Genomic DNA, 18,406 nt, shown 5'->3' with positions numbered 1-18,406 from the left:
TATTTTCTTTAAATTCTTTGAAGTGATTCAGGAGAGTTGTTTTTATCACTGATTAGTTTTCTTAAAAAATAAATCTCCTCAGAATATTTGGTTAGTTCCTTTGACTGGGCCATCTCTTCCTGTTTCCTAGTTGGCTTGTAATTTTCTGCTGATGTCTGGTCATCTGAATATGTTGGTGAATTTACTCTAATGGCCAATTTCTCTTGGCCATTGTTTTTGTTTTTTTTCCCCACAGCTCTTCTTTGATATTTTGATCAAATTATTGTCAGTCTTTAAAATTGCCTAACTTAAGTTTTCAAAATCAGGCCAGGGACTCACTAGTGAACATGCAGATTTTCTTCCAGCAGCTGGATACAGAGAGCATGAACAGATTTTGTCCATGCAACTTCCAGACCAGCCAGCAGATGGCATTAGTCAGCGCACCTTTCCACAGAGGTGTGTCAGTCTTGGCTTTCCTGTGTTCCTGTGTTGAATCCCCAGATCAGAGATTCAAAGTGGGCTCTGCTGGCCAAATTCACTGAAGGACAGCACCCGAACCTCGCCTCTCTTTTCCCTTGAAATAGCTGACAGGGAGAGAGATGTCTGCTCCCCTCTCAGTCTGCTGCAGTGAACCAGGGGTTGTACCCCAGCTTAATATCATTTTTTAAAAGATTTTATTTTATTTATTTCTCTCTCCTCCCCCCCCGCCCCGCATTGTCTGCTCTCTTGTGTCCATTCGCTGAGTGTTCTTCTGTGTCTGCTTGCATTGTCCACGACACCAGGAATCTGTGTCTCTTTTTGTTGCGTCATCTTGCTGTGTCAGCTCTCCGTGTGTGCGGCACCACTCCTGGGCAGGCATGCCTTTTTTGCACAGGGTGGCTCTCCTTGAGGGTTGCACTCCTGGAGCATGGGGCTCCCCTACATACGCCCCTGCATGACACGGCACTCCTTGTGTACCACAGCACTGCACATGGGCCAGCTGACCACACAGGTTAGGAGGCCCTGGGTTTGAACCCTGGACCTCCCATATGGTAGGCGGGTGCTCTATCTGTTGAGCACATCTGCTTCCCCAGCTTAATATCTTGGGGATGGGAGAGGGAAGCCTTTGCCAACAGTCAATGGGGCTCGGTAACTCATGTTTGTTCCTTTCGGCTTCTTTGTCTCTCTGTCTCTCACCTCCTGGGAGTTGTGTAGAACTGTCCTAGTCTGCTGACCCCAAAAGCAGGTCCCTCAGACAGCTTTTGGATCTTTCTCCATTGTTTTTGTGAGAGCATTCAGCTCTGCCTTTTAGTCCATCACCATTTTCCCACTCCAGTTGCCTGTTGGAAGGTTTTTGGTGATGGATTCAATCTCTTTAAGTGTGATTGGTGTGTTAAGTTCTTATATTTCTTGTAGCATTACTGTAGGTTGTGCATGTCTAGGAATTTGTCCATTTCATCTAAGTTGTCTGGTTTGTTGGCATAGTTTCTCATAATATCCTCTTATGATCCTTTTTGTTTCTGTGGGGTCAGTAGGAACTTCTCCCCTTTCATTTCTGATTGTATTTGTTTACATCTTCTCTCTTTTTTTTCTTTGTTAGTCTAGCTAGGGGTTTGTCCATTTTATTGATCTTCTCAAAAAACCAGCTTTTGGTTTTGTTGATTTTTTCCTATTTTTTTAAATTCTCAATTTCATTTATTTCTGCTCTAATCTTTATTTATTCTTTCTTTCCTTCTGCTTGCTTTAGGATTGACTTGCTGTTCTTTCCCTAGTTTCTGTGGTTTTTCCGTTAAGTCTTTGAGTTTAGCTCTTTCTTCTTTTTTAATACAGGCATTTACGGCTATACATTTCCCTCACAAGACTGCCTTCGTGTATTCCATAAGTTTTGATAAGTTGTGTTCTCACTTTCATTTGTCTCAATATATTTACTGATTTCACTTGCAAATTCTTCTTCGGCCCACTGATTATTTAGGAGTGTGTTTTTAGCTTCCACATATTTGTGAATTTCCCTTTTGCTTGTCTATTATTGATTTCCAGTTTCATTCCAGTATGATCTGAGAAGGTGCTTTGTATAATTTCATTCTTTTTATATTTATTGAGAGCTGCCTTGTGACCTAACATGTGGTCTGTCCTGGAGAAAGATCCACGGGCACTTGAGAAGAATGTATAACCCACTGGGTTTGGATGCTGTGTTCTGTATATGTTTGTTAGTTCTAAGTCATTTATCATATTGTTCAAGTTCTGTTTCCTTGTTGATCTTCTGTCCAGTTGTTCCATCTAATGACATGAGTGATGTGTTGAAGTCTCCAACAATTATTATAGAGATGTCTATTTCTCCATTCAGTTTTGCCAGAGTTTGTCTCATGTATTTTGTGGCACCCTAGTTAGGTGCATAGATATTTATGACTGTAATATCTTCCTGGTGGATTGTCCCTTTTATTAATATATAATGGCCCATTTTCTCTTATAACTTTTTTGCATTTAAAACCTGTTTTGTCTGATATTAATATAGCTATGTGTATTAGTCTGCCAAAGGGGTGCTCATGCAAAATACCAGAAATCTGCTGGCTTTTATAAAGGGTATTTTTTTGAGGTAGACGCTTACAGTCACAAGGCCATAAAGCATAAATTACTTCCCTCACCAAAGTTTCTTGCCACGTGTCGGAGCAAGATGGCTGCCAACATCTGTAAATGTTCAGCCTTCCTCTTCCTCTTAAGGCTCCATGGTCCCAGCTTCTTCCAATATCAGCTGTAGGCTGGGATAAGTCTTGTGTCTCTCCCAGGGCTCATTTCTCTCTGGGCTCAACTGGTCTGTCCTCTCCACAAGGTCAGCTATAGACTATCAGGCTCCCCCTCTTCCTGGGACCTCTGCCATGTCTATGGAGCTGTCTCTATTCCTCTTTGTCCTTCTCCTGCATGTTTACTTCCCAAGACTCCAGCTCAAAAGTCCAACTTTGACCTCTGCCATGTCATTTTCTCTGATGTGGCCCAACCAAATTCATAATCATTATTTAATCAAGTAAAAGTGAAACTTCTGAAGTTAATACAATCTAATATGCCCAGAGGGGAAGCGGACGTGGCTCAACTGATAGAGCGTCCACCTACCAAATGGAGGGTCCAGGGTTCGATACCCAGGACCTCCTGACCCATGTGGTGTGCTGGCCCACATGCAGTGCTGCGACGCGCAAGGAATGCTGTGCCACGCAGGCACGCCCCTGCATAGGGGTGCCCCACATGCAAGGAGTGTGCCCCACAAGGAGAGCTGCCCCACATGAAAAAGCACAGCCCACCCAGGGGTGGCGCCACACACACAGAGAGCTGATGCAGCAAGATGACACAACAAAAAAGAGACGCACTTTTCCAGTGCTGCTGGATAATGCAAGCAGACACAGAAGAACCCCTGGTTAAGCCACATCCACTCCTTGCTTGTCGTGTCTTTCATTGTGTTTCCTCATTGTCTCCTTGTTCCCATAATCTTGTTGTGTCATTTTGTTGCAGCAGCTCGCTGCACAAACCTGACCCTCATCTTCTTTAGGAGACACTGGGAACCAAACTTGGGACCTCCCATGTGGTAGGCAGGTGCCCAACTGCTTGAGCTACATCCACTTTCCATGTAGGACCTTTTGGTGAGGTTACTTCAGTTAAGGTGAGGCCAAACCCAATCAGGATGGGTCTTAATCATATTATTGGAGTCCTCTATAAACACAATGAAATTTAGACATAAAGTCACAGAGGAGCCTCCGGAAGGTGAAATAAACAGAAGTTGGAAGAGAAGAGAAAGGCCAGAAGAACTCACCAGTGCCTTGTCATGTGACAAGCTAAGGACCAAGGATCACTCACAGCCAGCCCCAAAATGCCACAGAGTTCAGGGAGAAAGCATTGCCTTGATAAAGACTTCATTTGGACTTTCTCTTAGCCTCAAAACCATGCACTAATAAATTCTCATTGTTTAAGTAAACTCATTGCATGGTATTTGCTTGAGCAAGCATAAGAAACTAAAGCAACTTGGATTAATTCACAGGCATACCATGTTTATGGACAAGATGACCTGAGTCTGATTTTTTTTAATGTCAGTGCTTTCCAATGTAATGTACAGGTTTGTTGCAATCCCTATTGTTTAAAAAGCCAATGGAGGGAAATGGATGTGGCTCAACCAATTGGGCTCCCGTCTACCATATAGGAGGTCCAGGTTTTATGCTCAGGGACTCCTGGTGAGAGCAAAACTGGCCCACATGGTGAGATGGCCCACGTGGGAATGCAACCACACACAGGAGAGCCACTCTGCGTGGGAATGCTGCCTTGCACAGGAAAAGCCACCCTGTCCAGGAGTGCTTGCCGACACTGAGAGCTGGCACAGCAAGATGATGCAACAAGAAACACAGAGGAGAGAAAATAAGAAGACAGAGCAGAACAGGGAGTTGAGGTGGTACAAGAGAGTAATCGCCTCTTTCCCACTCCAGAAGGTCCCAAGATCGGTTCCCAGAGCCACCTAATGAGAATACAAGCAGACACAGAAGAATACGCAGCAAATGGACACAGAGAGCAGATAACGGGGGGGGGGGGGGGGGGGAGGGAGGCAGAAAAATAAATAAAATAAATCTTTAAAAATAAATAAATAATATACCCAGGGAAGCAGATTTGGCTCAACGGATTGGGCGTCTGCCTACCACATGGGAGGTCCAAGGTTCAAACCCAGGGCCTCCTGACCCATGTGATGAGCTGGCTCACATGCAGTGCTAATGCACGCATAGAGTGCTGTGCCACACAGGGGTGTCCCCCGTATAGGGGAGCCCCATGCACAAGGAGTGCACCCCATAAGGAGAGCCACCCAGCACGAAAAAAGTGCAGCCTTCCCAGGAATGGCACTGCACACATGGAGAACTGATGCAGCAAGATAATGCAACAGAAAGAGACACAGATTTCTGGTGCTGCTGACAAGAATACAAGTGGACACAGAAGAACACACAGTGAATAGACACAGAGAGCAAACAACTGGGGGGGTGGGGAAGGGGAGAGAAATAAATAAATAATAAAATATTTAAAAATAATAAAATATGTCCAGAGGAAAAGTTTACAAATATAATCCAATATCTCTTTTTGGAATTCATAAATATCAAACTGTTACACTATGCCTGTTCTACTTTGGTTACTATTTGCATGGAGTATCTTTTTCCAACCTTTCACTTTCAGTCAGTTTGTATCCCTGGGTCTCAAGTAAGTCTCTTCTAAGCAGCATATGGATGACACATTTTTTAATCCACTCTGTCAGCCTATATCTTTGAATTGGGGAGTTTAATCCATTCACATTCAATGATATTATTATAAATGTATTATTTACTTCCACCATTTTATTCTTTGGTTTTCATATGTCATATCATGTTTTTGTCTGTCTTTTTACTCTTTTGGTTATCCTTTCTGCTATTCTCTCTTCTGTACTCTCCTCCAAACCTCTCCTGTCTTTTTCTTTCAGGCTTTAAGTCTTCCTTTAGTATTTCCTGCAAAGATGGATTCTTTTTTATGAACTCTTAGTTTCTGTTTGTGAGTATTTTATACTCACCTTCATACTTGAAGGACAATTTTGCTAGATAAAGAATTCTTGGGTGGCAGTTTTTCTCTTTCAGTATCCTAACTGTATCATACCATTCTCTTCTCACCTCCATGGTTTCTGATGAGGAATCCACACTAAGTTTTACTGGGTATAGCAGTTTGATATAGTTATGAATTCCAAAAATAGATATTGGATTATGTTTGTAATCTGGTCTGTACCTGGGAATGATTAAGTTATGATTAGGGCTTTGATTGGGCCACATCATTAGGGTGTTGAGATAAAAGGCATGGCAAAGACAGAGTTGAAGCTTTTTGATGCTGGGGATTTTTGATGTTGGAGTTTTGATGTTGGAGTTTGATGCAGAAACCTTAAGCTGAAGCCCTGGGCAGTAAGCACAGAGAAAAAAGAAGCAAGCCCCAGGAAGAGGCAAGCCTTGGGAAAAGAGGAACCCTGAACCCAGAGAGAAGAAGGCCCTGGAAGGGAGGACCCCAGGAAGCCTGCACCCTGGCAGATGTCGGCAGCCTTCTTGCTCCAACACGTGAAAATAGACTTTGGTGAGGGAAGTAACTTAAGCTTTATGGCCTGGTATCTGTAAGCTGCTACCCCAAATAAATACCCTTTATAAAAACACTTCTGGTATTTTGCATCAGCACCCCTTTGGTTGACTAATATACTAGACATCCCTTGTGTGTGATAGTTTGCTTCTTCCTTGCTGCTCTCAGAATTTTCTCTTTATCTTTGACACTTGATATTGAGTAGTATATGTCTTGGAGTAAGTATATTCACATTTTTTCTGATTGGGGTATGCTATGCTTCTTGGACATGTAAGTTCATATCTGTCATGAGAGTTGGAAATTTTTCAGCTATTATTTCCTCAAATACTCTTTCTGTCCCCCTTTTCCCTTCTCTTCTCTTTCTTGAACCCCATAATACATATGTTGTTGTGTTTCATGTTGTCATTCAACTCCCTGAGCCCCTGCTCAATTTTTTCCATTCTTTTCTCACTCTGTTCTTTTCTCTCTTCAATTTCAACTGTTCTGTCTTTGGTATCAGTTATTCTTTCTTCTATCATTTCAAGTCTGCTGTTTATGCCTCTAATGTGTTTTTTGTTGATGTTGTTTTCCAATGTGTTTTTTTTTGTCTCACATATTGTGTCTTTCACTCCCAGGAGCTCTGATACTTTTCTATTCAAGATTTCAAATTCTTCTTTGTGCTTGCTCAATGTTTTCTTGGTGTTCTTTATGCCTTAAACTATATTGTCTTTCAACTCATTAATTTAGAAATTTGTGTGCATCTCATTAGTTGTCTCAAATCCTGCATCTCTTCTGAGGCTTTGATATATTCCTTTTCATGGGCCATGTCTTCCATTTTCTTAGGATGGCTTGTAAATTTTTTTGCTGATGTCTAGGCATATGATTCAGATGGTAGTTTACTCAGATGCTCAATTTCTGTCTCTTTCATAGGAATTTAGTGGCGGGAGGCTCTGTTACCACTGCTCTTTGATTCCTGGTTTGACCAGGATCGTTAGGATTGTCCCAGTCAGTTGCTCAAAATTGGACTCTGGACCCAATAATGGGTTACAGACCCACTTCCTAGGGTCTTGGAGACCCTAGGTCTAAAGTCCAGAAGAATGCCTCTCATTTTCCATTTTCTCCCATGCACTTCCTTGATCTACCAGCAGATGGCGCTCTTTGGCAGCCCTCAGTTCAGTGCCTGGTGGGAGTGTATTTGTTGCAACACTGGCTGGATCAATGGGATAGAGCTTCCTGCCTGGAGGCTATGAGCCTTGTAATTCAAACGTTCTCAGTGACAGTTCTCCAGCCTTCTCTGGCAGCCCCCTCCCTTTTCTTGGAAAGGAAATAATTCCACTCCCTTTGCACCCTCAACAATCAGTCCTGGTTAACAGAGAAGGAGATTGGGAGGGTCCTCTCTCTTTAGCCCCTTGCAGGCTCCCAAGGCAAACAATGGTCGGCCCCACCTGGCCTGGAAGGGCTGGTGGGACACAGCAGACCCGATCTCTGGGTCGGAAGCTGAGTCAACCTTAGGCTGTGTCCCTCTCTCTCCCCTTTCCTGGGGTGGTGGATCCCTGGAGCCCCCTTGTCTGTAGCTGCAGGCCCAGAGCCTGAGTATTCTAAAGTCTTTAGTGTGGGGAGGGTGCCTGCAGCAGCAGCTGCCGCTGGTTTCAACTCACAGTTCTGTCATTGTGCTTCCCCTCCTTTGAGCCCCTCTCCTCTGGGTGGGTCAGTCCTTCCCCTGGTGTCCTAAACTCTAGAAGATCTTTTTCCAGGCTGTTTCTCCTGTCCTCTAGCTATTTTTCTGGCAGAGAAGAGGGTCCCGTATTTTTCTAACCCGTCATCATCCTGGGGAGTTTTTTTTTTTTTAAATCACATGAGGTTAAGAAAAACTATATGCCAGCAAATTTGAAGATCTAAATGAAATGAATACATGTATTGGGGGGGGCGGATATGAATAACTTGTACCAAAAAAAGAAGCAGAAAATTTGACCAGACCAATTTATGTTAACAAGATGGGAATAATGGGAGAGGGGACGGAGGGATGACCTCCCCAGAAAGACAAATCCCAGAGGACTTTACAGTCAAATTTTATTAGCATTTCAAGTAACAGATAATCTCATATTAATATGGTTGATACAAAGAAATAGGAAAAAAAATGGGGAAAATACCCAATTTCATTTGGGAGAATAGTATTGTAGAAGTCGAAAGAGGTTCAATTATTTGCATATAAAAAGGTCAGGACTCAGGGAATAGTTTTGGGAAGGAAAAAGGATTTATTTATGACTGGCCTGGCTCAGAGCTTCTCATTCAAAATCTGAAACCCAAACAAGATTTTTGAGTTTCTTTTATACAGAGGAACGGCCAAATGGTTTCTTTGTTTCACTGCTCAACAGGCTTGGATTAGCATATATCTTCCACATCGTAGATAAGCTTTTAGCATGGACTTCATACATTCTGGATAAGCTTTTAGCACATTTGGTTTGCATTTTCCCTGAATACTTAAAGTTTATAGAGTTTACATTGCTAAACTGTTTTTCCGGGACTGGAGTTGTTGTCATGGTCACCAAGGGCAGGACTGCAGTTCTCACTGTCCCAAACACACAGCTCAGGATATCTACGAGGAGATGAACAGCGCCCCCCCCCCCCCCCGCCCCCATAGCCCACATCTGTATAACCTAGAAACCAAAACCAGAGGAGGACAGTACAGGAAAATCCCAACCAATTTCACTTACGTTCATCGAAGCAAAAATCCTAAGTAAAATACTGCTACCCAAATCTAGCAGGGGGGATTACATTATGTCGCAGTAGAGTTAAGCCAGAAACACACAAGTGAGTCAACCTTACAAAATCAGAGTTCTTTATCTCTGCCCATCGCTGCTTTGTGCCACAACATCATGAAATCACACCTAGAAAATGACAAGATTCCTGCAGAAACAGGGCTGGGGGGGACCACTCAACGCCCTTGCAAGTTTGTGACCAGAACATTAGTTTGAAAGACATGTTAGATTCCTAGTAAATGTAAAGAAATACATGTAATAATTCGTCATTTAAAAAAAAAAATACAAAAGTGAAAATTCATCAATTGTAAAAAATGTACCATACTAATGAAAGATGTGGTTAATGTGGGAAAGGGAGGGGCGGGGTATATGGGAATCCCCTATATTCTTGATGTAATGTTTAAGTAATTTAAAGCTTCTTTTAAAATAAAAGTATATAAAATGTTTAAGTGAAAGACATTTGATGGAAAATGGCATGAGGAAGAATGGAGCCTGCAAATTCATTAAAGACAAGGAAGAACTGCGAAATAATCCCAAATAAGAACTTGGTTGTATGGGGCCCAAAGCATGTCCGGTACGGGGGTGGGGGCTTGGGGAGGGGTGGGGGCCTCAGCTAAGGGGAGAGAGCACCACCTACCGGCGGCTACTGCTTTCTGCAACCCCCTGAACTTTACTTTCTGCTGTTAACTTGGTGCAAAACTTTTTTTTTTAAGATTTATTTTATTTATTTCTCTCCCCTTCGACCCCCCCCCCGCCCCAACTTTAAGGGACTGAAAAAACCTACGTAGGAGCCACACTGTTTCCTCAATTTACTGGTATAGTCCCCCTGCTTAGCAATCTTTGTGGCTGAACAGACGGCATCATTGGGAAAATAGAAAGCAGCGGAGAACTTCTGCGCTACCCCCCATCGCCACACACCCACACTCTCGCCTTCCTTCCCGCTTCTATGGCTGAACTTGGGCAAGCCCCACAGAAAGCAGTGGCTCCCCACTGCCTCAGCCCCCGGCCACCACCAACCTGCTTTCTGCATCTATGGATTCACTGATTCCAGATGCTTTGTATAAATGAATCAGACAATAGGTGATCCTTTGTGTCTTGCTTCTTTAATTTAGACGACTGTGTGTGAAGTTCATCCACCTCGTAGCCAGTATCAGTACTTCATTCCTTTTTAGTGGCTGAATAATATTCTATGTATTTACCACTTTTTGATTATACAGTCTTCCATTGATGGATATTTGGGTTGTGTCTACCCTTTGTTATTGTGAATAATGCTGCCTGGACCTTCATTTTTAAGAATTTGTGTAAGTACCTGTTTCCAGTTCTTTTGGGTATATATCTAAGAGTGGAAATGTTAGGTCATATAGCAGTTCTATGTTTAACTTTTTCTTTTTAGGTACGAGGGACCAGGGATTGAACCTAGGGCCTTGTGTGTGGGAAGCCGGTGCTCAACCATGGAGCCATATCAGTGTCCCTGCATTGGTTTTTTCATTTGTTTTGCTTGTTTGTTTTTGTTGTTTTATTCAGGAGGCACCGGGAACCAAACCCAGGACCATCCATGTGGGAAGTGGGCACTCAATCGTTTGAGCCACATCTGCTCCCAGCATCCTTGTTCTTAGGAAGCATACATGGCAGTATGAAGTGTTCAAGGGCATGATGTCTACAACCTACTGCCGAGAGTTCCGAAAATGGATCGCTAAACAGACAGAAAAATACACAGTTGGATAGATGGGCTGATATAATGATGGACAGATCGCTAGAATTGTATGGTAAATATGCAAAATGTCAAAATTGGTGGATCTGGGTATTTTGGGGAATCAGAGCCTGTTGGAATTCTCTGTATGGGGTTTGCATATTTGAAAGTACTTCAAAATAGAAAGTTTTAGAGAATGAAACACTCTGGATGACGATGTACTCCATATGCAAAATTAAAATGCAAATGACAGGTAAATGTCTCTGTGCTTCATTTCCTAAAAGCTCCAACAAAGCTAAAAGCAGGAGCCCCCGACACACTCGTGATCAGGAGATTTACTTCATAAACCACAGAATACCATCTTATGGAGTGCTGCTGAGACCAGCGCAGCAATAGGTTTGCATGAAGGCAAGGCGATGCAGAACGTAAGAAATAAAAGGCAAGAAAGAAAGACATAAGAGAGAAAATAAAGATGGGACCAGGGAACTCAACAGCTTCTAGAACTGAGAGCCTCGACCCTAGTTTCCACATCATATTTATTAGCAATTAAAAAGCAGTAGTTATCTGTGTTTACTTTCGAGGCTGCTTATTATTAAAGCTGCAACACCTGCAATACCAGGGAACAGATCATGCAAAGTTCAAATGCTTCCTCACACAAACAATTTTCGTGCTGACCAGACAGCGTTCCTTCTAGTCAAGGCCAGTGTTCTTAAGCCCACACTTTTTATCTGCATTATGGAAACGTTTCAACCTCAAGCCAGGTTCCCACATTCAAATTCAAGCTATTTTCCCACAGAGTGCTGTGCAGCACTTCAGAGGGCAGAATTAGACTGCAATGCAATAACACAGACTGAGCTCAAAGGAATCCTGCTTAGTGACCAAAAAAAGGGTGACTGCAGGCATTAACAGCCCATTCATTCTAGGAAAGATTCTCATATGACAAATTTAAGTTTTCTATGAATATGTTTGTGTGGATGCAAAAACGCAGCACTAGGTCTGGAGAGAGATGCACCGAACTCCATTACGAGGAGGGGGTGGTAACAAGAAAAAGGGTGGCTGATGGTGAGCAGGAAGAGCAGGTAGCAGCATCTGTAATTTTTATAAGATTGCACTTAATTACTTATGTGATGAAAGTGTAATTTTATTTTATTATTTATTATTTTTGGGGGGGGAGATAAAGATGGGACCAGGGAACTCACAGCTTCTGAAACTGAGAGCCTCAACCCTAGCTTCCACATCTATTTATTGGAAACCACCAAGCAGCTGTTTGCTATCAGAACTGCAACATCATCTACAATAATAGGGAAAAACTGCAACATCTACAATAAGGAACAGGTCATACAAAGCTCAAAACAAACTAAATTATTTTTCCCACATTTCCCCCATTTTGTTTTTGCATATAGGGGGTCACGTAAAAACTAGATAAATCCAATAAATGTTCTACTAGATAAAATGTTTTTCCAATGCTTTGCAACATCTAACTTATAACTAGGAAGTCCTGAACCAGCAGCCAATACCAGAATCTTGGTTAAAAATAACAAGTGAAAAGTGCTGACCCATAAGGCATTGGTTCATGAAAGTGTAATTTTAGAGGGGTGTGAGTGAAGTGGGGAGAGAGGGATGCAAGTAGGGGCAGAGAGGAGAGCCTTGACGCTGGGAAGGAGGTGTGACTGAGACAGGAAGTAATCCCAGTGATGGGGGTATGGGGGCAGTGATGGTGACAGGGTGTTTTAGTCAGCCAAAGGGGTGCTGATGCAAAGTACCAGAAATTGGTTGCTTTTTATAAAGGGTATTTATTTGGGGTAGGAGCTTTCAGATACCAGGCCATAAAGCATAAGTTACTTCCCTCACCAAAGTTTATTTTCACGTGTTGGAGCAAATGGCTGCAGACAGCTGCGAGGGTTCAGGTTTCCTGGGTTCCTCTGGGCTCAGCTCCTTTGTTTGCTCCACAAGGTCAGCTGTAGGCTATGAGGCTCTCTGGGCTTTGCCTCTCTCCACAAGGTCAGCTGGAGACTATCAGGCAAACAAGTCTGTCTCTTTCCCTGGGATTCCAGCTTAAGACTTCAGCATCAAACTCCAACACCAAAATCCCTCAACCCTGTTCTTCACCACCCCTTTTATCTGAGTCCCCACCCACCAAGGAGCGGGGACTCCACACCCTAATGACGTGGCCCAATCAAAGCCCTAATCATAACTTAATCACACCCAGGTACAGATCAGGTTACAAACAAAATCCAACATCTATTTTTGGAATCATAACCACATCAAACTGCTACACCCAGGAAGCAGGCTCTGGGACCAAGTGGCTGATTAGGACTGTGGGTTTGTAGGGCTCTATCCAGCCTGTGCTTTTGCCCTACGGAGGCAACCGGGCACAGAGGTCAAGACCATCTGAAGCAGACTGCTTCAGTGATCTTGAGACCACGTAGCCTCTCCGAGTCTCAGTCTTCTCCCCCGTTGTGGTGGTTTGAAGCTGTTTGTACCCCCAGAAAAGCCATGTTCTGACATGTAATCCATTCCTGTGTGTGTGAACCCCTGGTAAGGAGGACCTTTTCATGAGGCTATTTCACTTAAGGTGTGACCCACTTCAATCAGGATGGGTCTTCATCCTATTTCTGGGGTCCTTTATAAAGGAATGAATCAGGCATGATAGAGAGCAAGCCACAGAAGGCCAAGAAGTTTAAAAGGAACCCAGGAGACAAGGAGATGTAGCCATATGCCTTGCCACGCGACAGAGGAGCCAAGGATCGCCTGAGCATGCTGGCCATTAGGAAGAAAACATCACCTTGATGATACCTTGATCTGGGCTTTTCCCCAGCTCAAGCCAGGAGCAGATAAACTGCCATTTTTTCAGCCGGCCATTTCATGGTATTTGCTGGAGCAGCCTAGGAAACTAAAACACCTGTAAAACGGAAATGAAAGGAAAGCCGAATGTCCATCAACTGATGAATGCTGTTATGGAGTGAACTGTCTCCCCCCAGAAAAGACACGTTTAAATCCTAAGTCCTGGTCCTGTGAAAGGGAGCTTCTTTGTGAACAGGATATTTGAAGTTGTTGTTAGTTAAGGCAAGGAGAAACAGAATAAGGGTGAGCCCTAACATGATATGACTGGTGTCCTCATAAGGAGGAAATTTGAACAGAGAGAGAGACAAAGCAAGGTGGCCACGTGACAGAAGCAGAGATTGAGTCAAGCCACAAACCAAGGAACTTCACAGACTTCAGACAAACCCTGCAGAATTCTGAGGGAGCATGGGCCCTGCCCACACCTTGATTCAGACTTTTAGGTTCCAGAACCGTGGGACATTAAAACTGTCGTTTAAGCCATTGAGATGCCTTGTATCATGAGTAAACCTTGGGAAACTTTTTGCTAAGCAAATGAAGCCAGACACAAAAAGTCATGTATTATCTGCTTCCATTTATATGAAACATCTGGAATAGGTAAATCCCTAACCAAAAGCAGATTAGTGGTTGCCAGGGACTGGGAGTAGGGTAGAATGGGGAGTGATACTAATGGGTACAGGGTTTCCTTCTGGGATGATGCAAATGTCTTGGAACTAGATGGAGGTGGTGGTTGCATGACGCTGTGAATGGATGAAATGCCACTGAATTGCACACTTGAAAATTTAAAGGTCAATTTTATGTTACGTGAATTTTACACTTATCTATTTATTTTTAGGAGAGACCAGACGTTGAACACAGGACCTTGTGGGTGGGAGGCAGGTGCTCAACCACTGAGCAACATCCACTCCCCAATGAGAGCTGGCTTTTTTTTTTCCCAGGGTTACTGAAAGACAGATAATTTATTTCACCAGCTCAATAATATTTGCCCATTTCAGCTTTTTCATAAGCAACCTAGCAGTAGTAGAGATAATTCATAGCTTCTCATTTATCAGGTTACCATACTAATGTATTTGGACAGAATGTTTTACAGATAAGATGTCCCTTCAGTCCTTTCATATACTGCCTATTTACACTATCTTTCAAAGTTGATGTTCATATTTCTGAGGATAATTTGTATATTTGGATAAGCAATGACCTAGATATTGAAACAAGGCTGCATATTTAATTTAGAATTACAACATTCTAAGGGATCACTTACGGGCTCATACATATAGACCTTAATGTTCACAGCTAAACAGTATACTAAAGGACTAATTCTAGGACCTCTGGTAAAGCACAGAAAAATTCATCTCACACAATACCCAAGTCAAACATAAATTAAAACCTACCTTTTTTATAGAAACATCTTTTAAAAATAAGATTTATTTCTCCCCATCCCCTTGTTGTTTGCATTTGCTGTGTATGTTCATTGTGTGCTCATTTTCCTTGTAGGAGGCACCTGAAACCGAATCCGGGAACCCCTGGGTGGGAGGGAGGCACCAAATTGCTTGAGCCACCTCCACTCCCTGCTTTGTTGTCTCATTATGTTTTCCTCCTTGTGTCTCTTGTGTCATCTTGTTGCATCAGCTCGCTCTCTTGTTGGTAAGTCTCTTTAGGAGACACTGGTAACCGAACCCGGGACCTCCCATCTGGTAGGTGGGAGCTCAATCGCTTGAACCATATCTGCTTCCCATAAGCCACTTTAAATAGTAACTTCCTCAATGCTGCAACTAATTCTTTAATAATAACCATGTCAGAAATACATCATCAATAGCCTCATCAATGAAATATTTGTTTTTTGTTTTTAGGAAATACCAGGGATGGAAACTGGGACCTCATATATGGGAAGCAGGCACTCAACCACTTGAGCTATATCTACTCCCTGTTACTTCAATTTAAAACAATGGAAAAAAGTGGGGGTGAGTGTAGCAGTTTGATATGGCTATGAATTCCAAAAATAGATATTGGATTATGTTTGTAAGCTGGTCTGTACCTGGGCATGATTGAGTTATTATTAGGGCTTTGATTGGGCCACATCATTATGGTGTTGAGGTCCCACCCCTTGGTGGGTGGGGACTCACAGATAAAAGGCATGGCAAAGGACAGAGTTGGAGGGATTTGATGTTGGAGTTTTGATGTTGGAGTTTAATGCTGAAGTCTTAAGCTGCAGCCCCAGGAAGTAAGCACACAGAGGAAAGAGAAGCAAGTCCCAGGAAGAGAGAAACACTGAGCCCAGGAAGAAGCAACCCCTGGGAAGAAAGGAACCCTGAACCCAGAGAGAAGCAAGACCCTAGAAGGGAGGAACCAGGAAGCCTGAACCCTGGCAAACGTCGGCAGCCATCTTGCTCCAACACGTGGAGATAGACTTTGGCAAGGGAAGTAATTTATGCTTTATGGCCTGGTATCTGTAAGCTCCTACCCCAAATAAATACCCTTTATAAAAACCAACCCACTTCTGGTATTTTGCATCAGCACCCCTTTGGCTAATACAGTGAGAACAGTGAGAATTGGACACACAGGTCCATGCCCCCTCTTCCCTGACACAGCCCAGTCCACCCTGTCCTGGCCACTTCAGGCCTGCCCTTCCCCACCCCACCCCCAGTCAGAATTTACCCAGCCCTCACCAGGTACCAGGAGCAAGCCATCCTCTTCCTTGTGGAACCCCCAAGCACCACCTCCCTCAGAGGCTGCACCCAGGAGGCTATCTTGTTTGGGCTGAGAAGGAGTCACCCTCCCCTTTGGGGGGGTGGGGGGAGGGAGTGATCAAAATGGGGGGGGAAGAAGAAAAAGGCACACTCACTTCTGTCTAGCTCAGCCCCATAGATGTGGGTAAACAGGTGCAGTTTCTCCTGCCCTCAGTGCTGGGAGGGTGAGGGAGGCACAGGGAGTTAGAGCTCAGTGTACAGGCTGGGGGGGTGAAGGTTTAGCTGCCCCCTCCCATCCCCCACTCTTTTGTTTTTCATTTTTATTTTGAAATTTTTTACTCATAGGGGGTTGTAAAAATAGTACAGACAATGCCCTATACTCTTTACCCATTTTTTTCTGCATAACCCTAGTACAACCACCAAAATTAAGAAATTTTCATTGGTACAATGCTGTTTACAAACTGCAGACCTTACTTGAAGTTCATCAGTTTTTCCTAATATAATGGTTAATTTGGCCAGGTGACTGTGTCTTTTTTTTTTTTGGTCAAGCAAGCACTGACCCAGTTGTTACTGTGAGGGTATTTCCTGGATTTAAATCATCAGTTTATTTCACCTACTTCTGATTGCATCTACAACCAAAAGAGAGTGCCTTTCAGTCTTTAAAGGAAGAACTGATGATTTCAGCAGCCAGAAAGTATTTCCAGCTCTACTTCAGCCAGCCAGACAGCTTCTGGAGAATTCACAGAAACTTTCATCCAAGTTTCCAACTTTGCAGCCTGTCCTAAGGAATTTGGACTTGCCAATCCCCAGAGTTACATGAACCAGTTCCTGTAATAAACTCAATATTTACTCATGTATAATATCCTGTTAGTTCTGTTTCTTGGCTGAGTCTTCTTTCATGACCTTGACACTTGAAGTATTTTGTATTCGTACTTTTAGAATGTCCCGAAATTTTATTTTACCCGACGTTTTCTCATGCTTAGATTGAGGATGGAGTTGAGCTGTCTTATTACTTGTGACCTTAACTTTGATCACCTGGTGCTGTGTGCCTGTCTTCACCACTGTCGAGTTACTATTTTCACCTTTGTGATGCATAAGTATTGGGGGAAAATACTTCAGATGATGCAAATATCCTGTTTCTCCTTAACTTTCTCCCACTAGTTAGCATTCTTGGCTGCCCCAGTCTTTCAGGCCTCGGCCCTTCCTGGAATTTCCTGGAAGGGACCCCCTGGGCTTTTTACAAGGAAGGAGGCAGATGGTGCAAAGTGAGCCCTGCCTTAGGAAGCAAAAAGAGTTTAAACTCCAGCACACTCTCACACGCCAGGTAATGGTCCCATGGACTCCTGCAGCACACAATGACCAAGCTGCAGCTCCAAGAAAGCAAAAACCACCTACCTGTGGTTAGTCAGTTGGTTTGAGTGGATGGGGACCCTCTCCCCAGCTTCCCCAATTCCCAGCATGTGCTTTCTGCCTGTGGCAGTATGACATTATTTATGAATTCAAAAAAAGAGATATTACGTTTATAAACTGGTCTGTTCCTCTGGACATGATACCTTTTGATTGTATTAGACTCAGCTGAGATGCCTTTGATTAAATCATGTTAAGATTAGGGCTTTGATTCCACTCTGTCATTAGTGTGACTCAGTGTTGAGTCCCAATCCCCTTGGAAATGAACACAGAAAAAGACACAGCAGAGGAAGAGGGACAGCTCGACAGACACGGCAGAGGCCCTGGCAAGAGAGATGAGCCTGACAGTCTATGGCCGACCTTCTGAAGGGACCAGACCAGCTGAACCTGGAGAGAAATGAGCCCTGGGGAGAGAGACAAGCCTTATGCCAGGCTACAGATGAGATCGGAAGAAGCTGGGACCACAGAGCCTGAAGAGAGAAAAGGAAGACTGAACCCTTGCAGACACTGTCCACCATTTTGCTTTAACACGTGGCCCATGACTTTGGGTGAGAAAGTACGTCTTACGGTACCTTGAGTTGCACTCTTTAGGGCCTTATAACTAAGCTTCTACCCCAAATAAATACCCTTTACAAAAGCCAACAGATTTCTGGTATTTTGCATCAGCACTCCTTTTGGCTAAAACACTGCCCCATCTCTGGTCTCCAAGGATGGCCCAGATGACTGAAGGCTCTTGGGGACCATGCCCTTGTGAGGTCCCCCACCCCGGCTCCCCCACACACATGTGCACACACATGCACACCAAGCCAGCCGGGGACTTGATTTAACCAAGGGAATGCAGCAGAAGTGATGCTGTGCCAGTGCTGGGGCCAGGCGTTGGGAAGGTCCAGTGGCTCCTGCTCTTGTGCTTTGTGAAGCCCATCAAGGCGTCCAGTTCTCCTGCCAGGGAGGTCATGGGGAGACGCCACATTGGAAGGCCACAGGGG

The sequence above is a fragment of the Dasypus novemcinctus genome, chromosome 19 (genome assembly GCF_030445035.2).
Source record: "Dasypus novemcinctus isolate mDasNov1 chromosome 19, mDasNov1.1.hap2, whole genome shotgun sequence".
NCBI classification, from domain to species: domain Eukaryota; kingdom Metazoa; phylum Chordata; class Mammalia; order Cingulata; family Dasypodidae; genus Dasypus; species Dasypus novemcinctus.
This window is presented reverse-complemented; position numbering follows the sequence as displayed.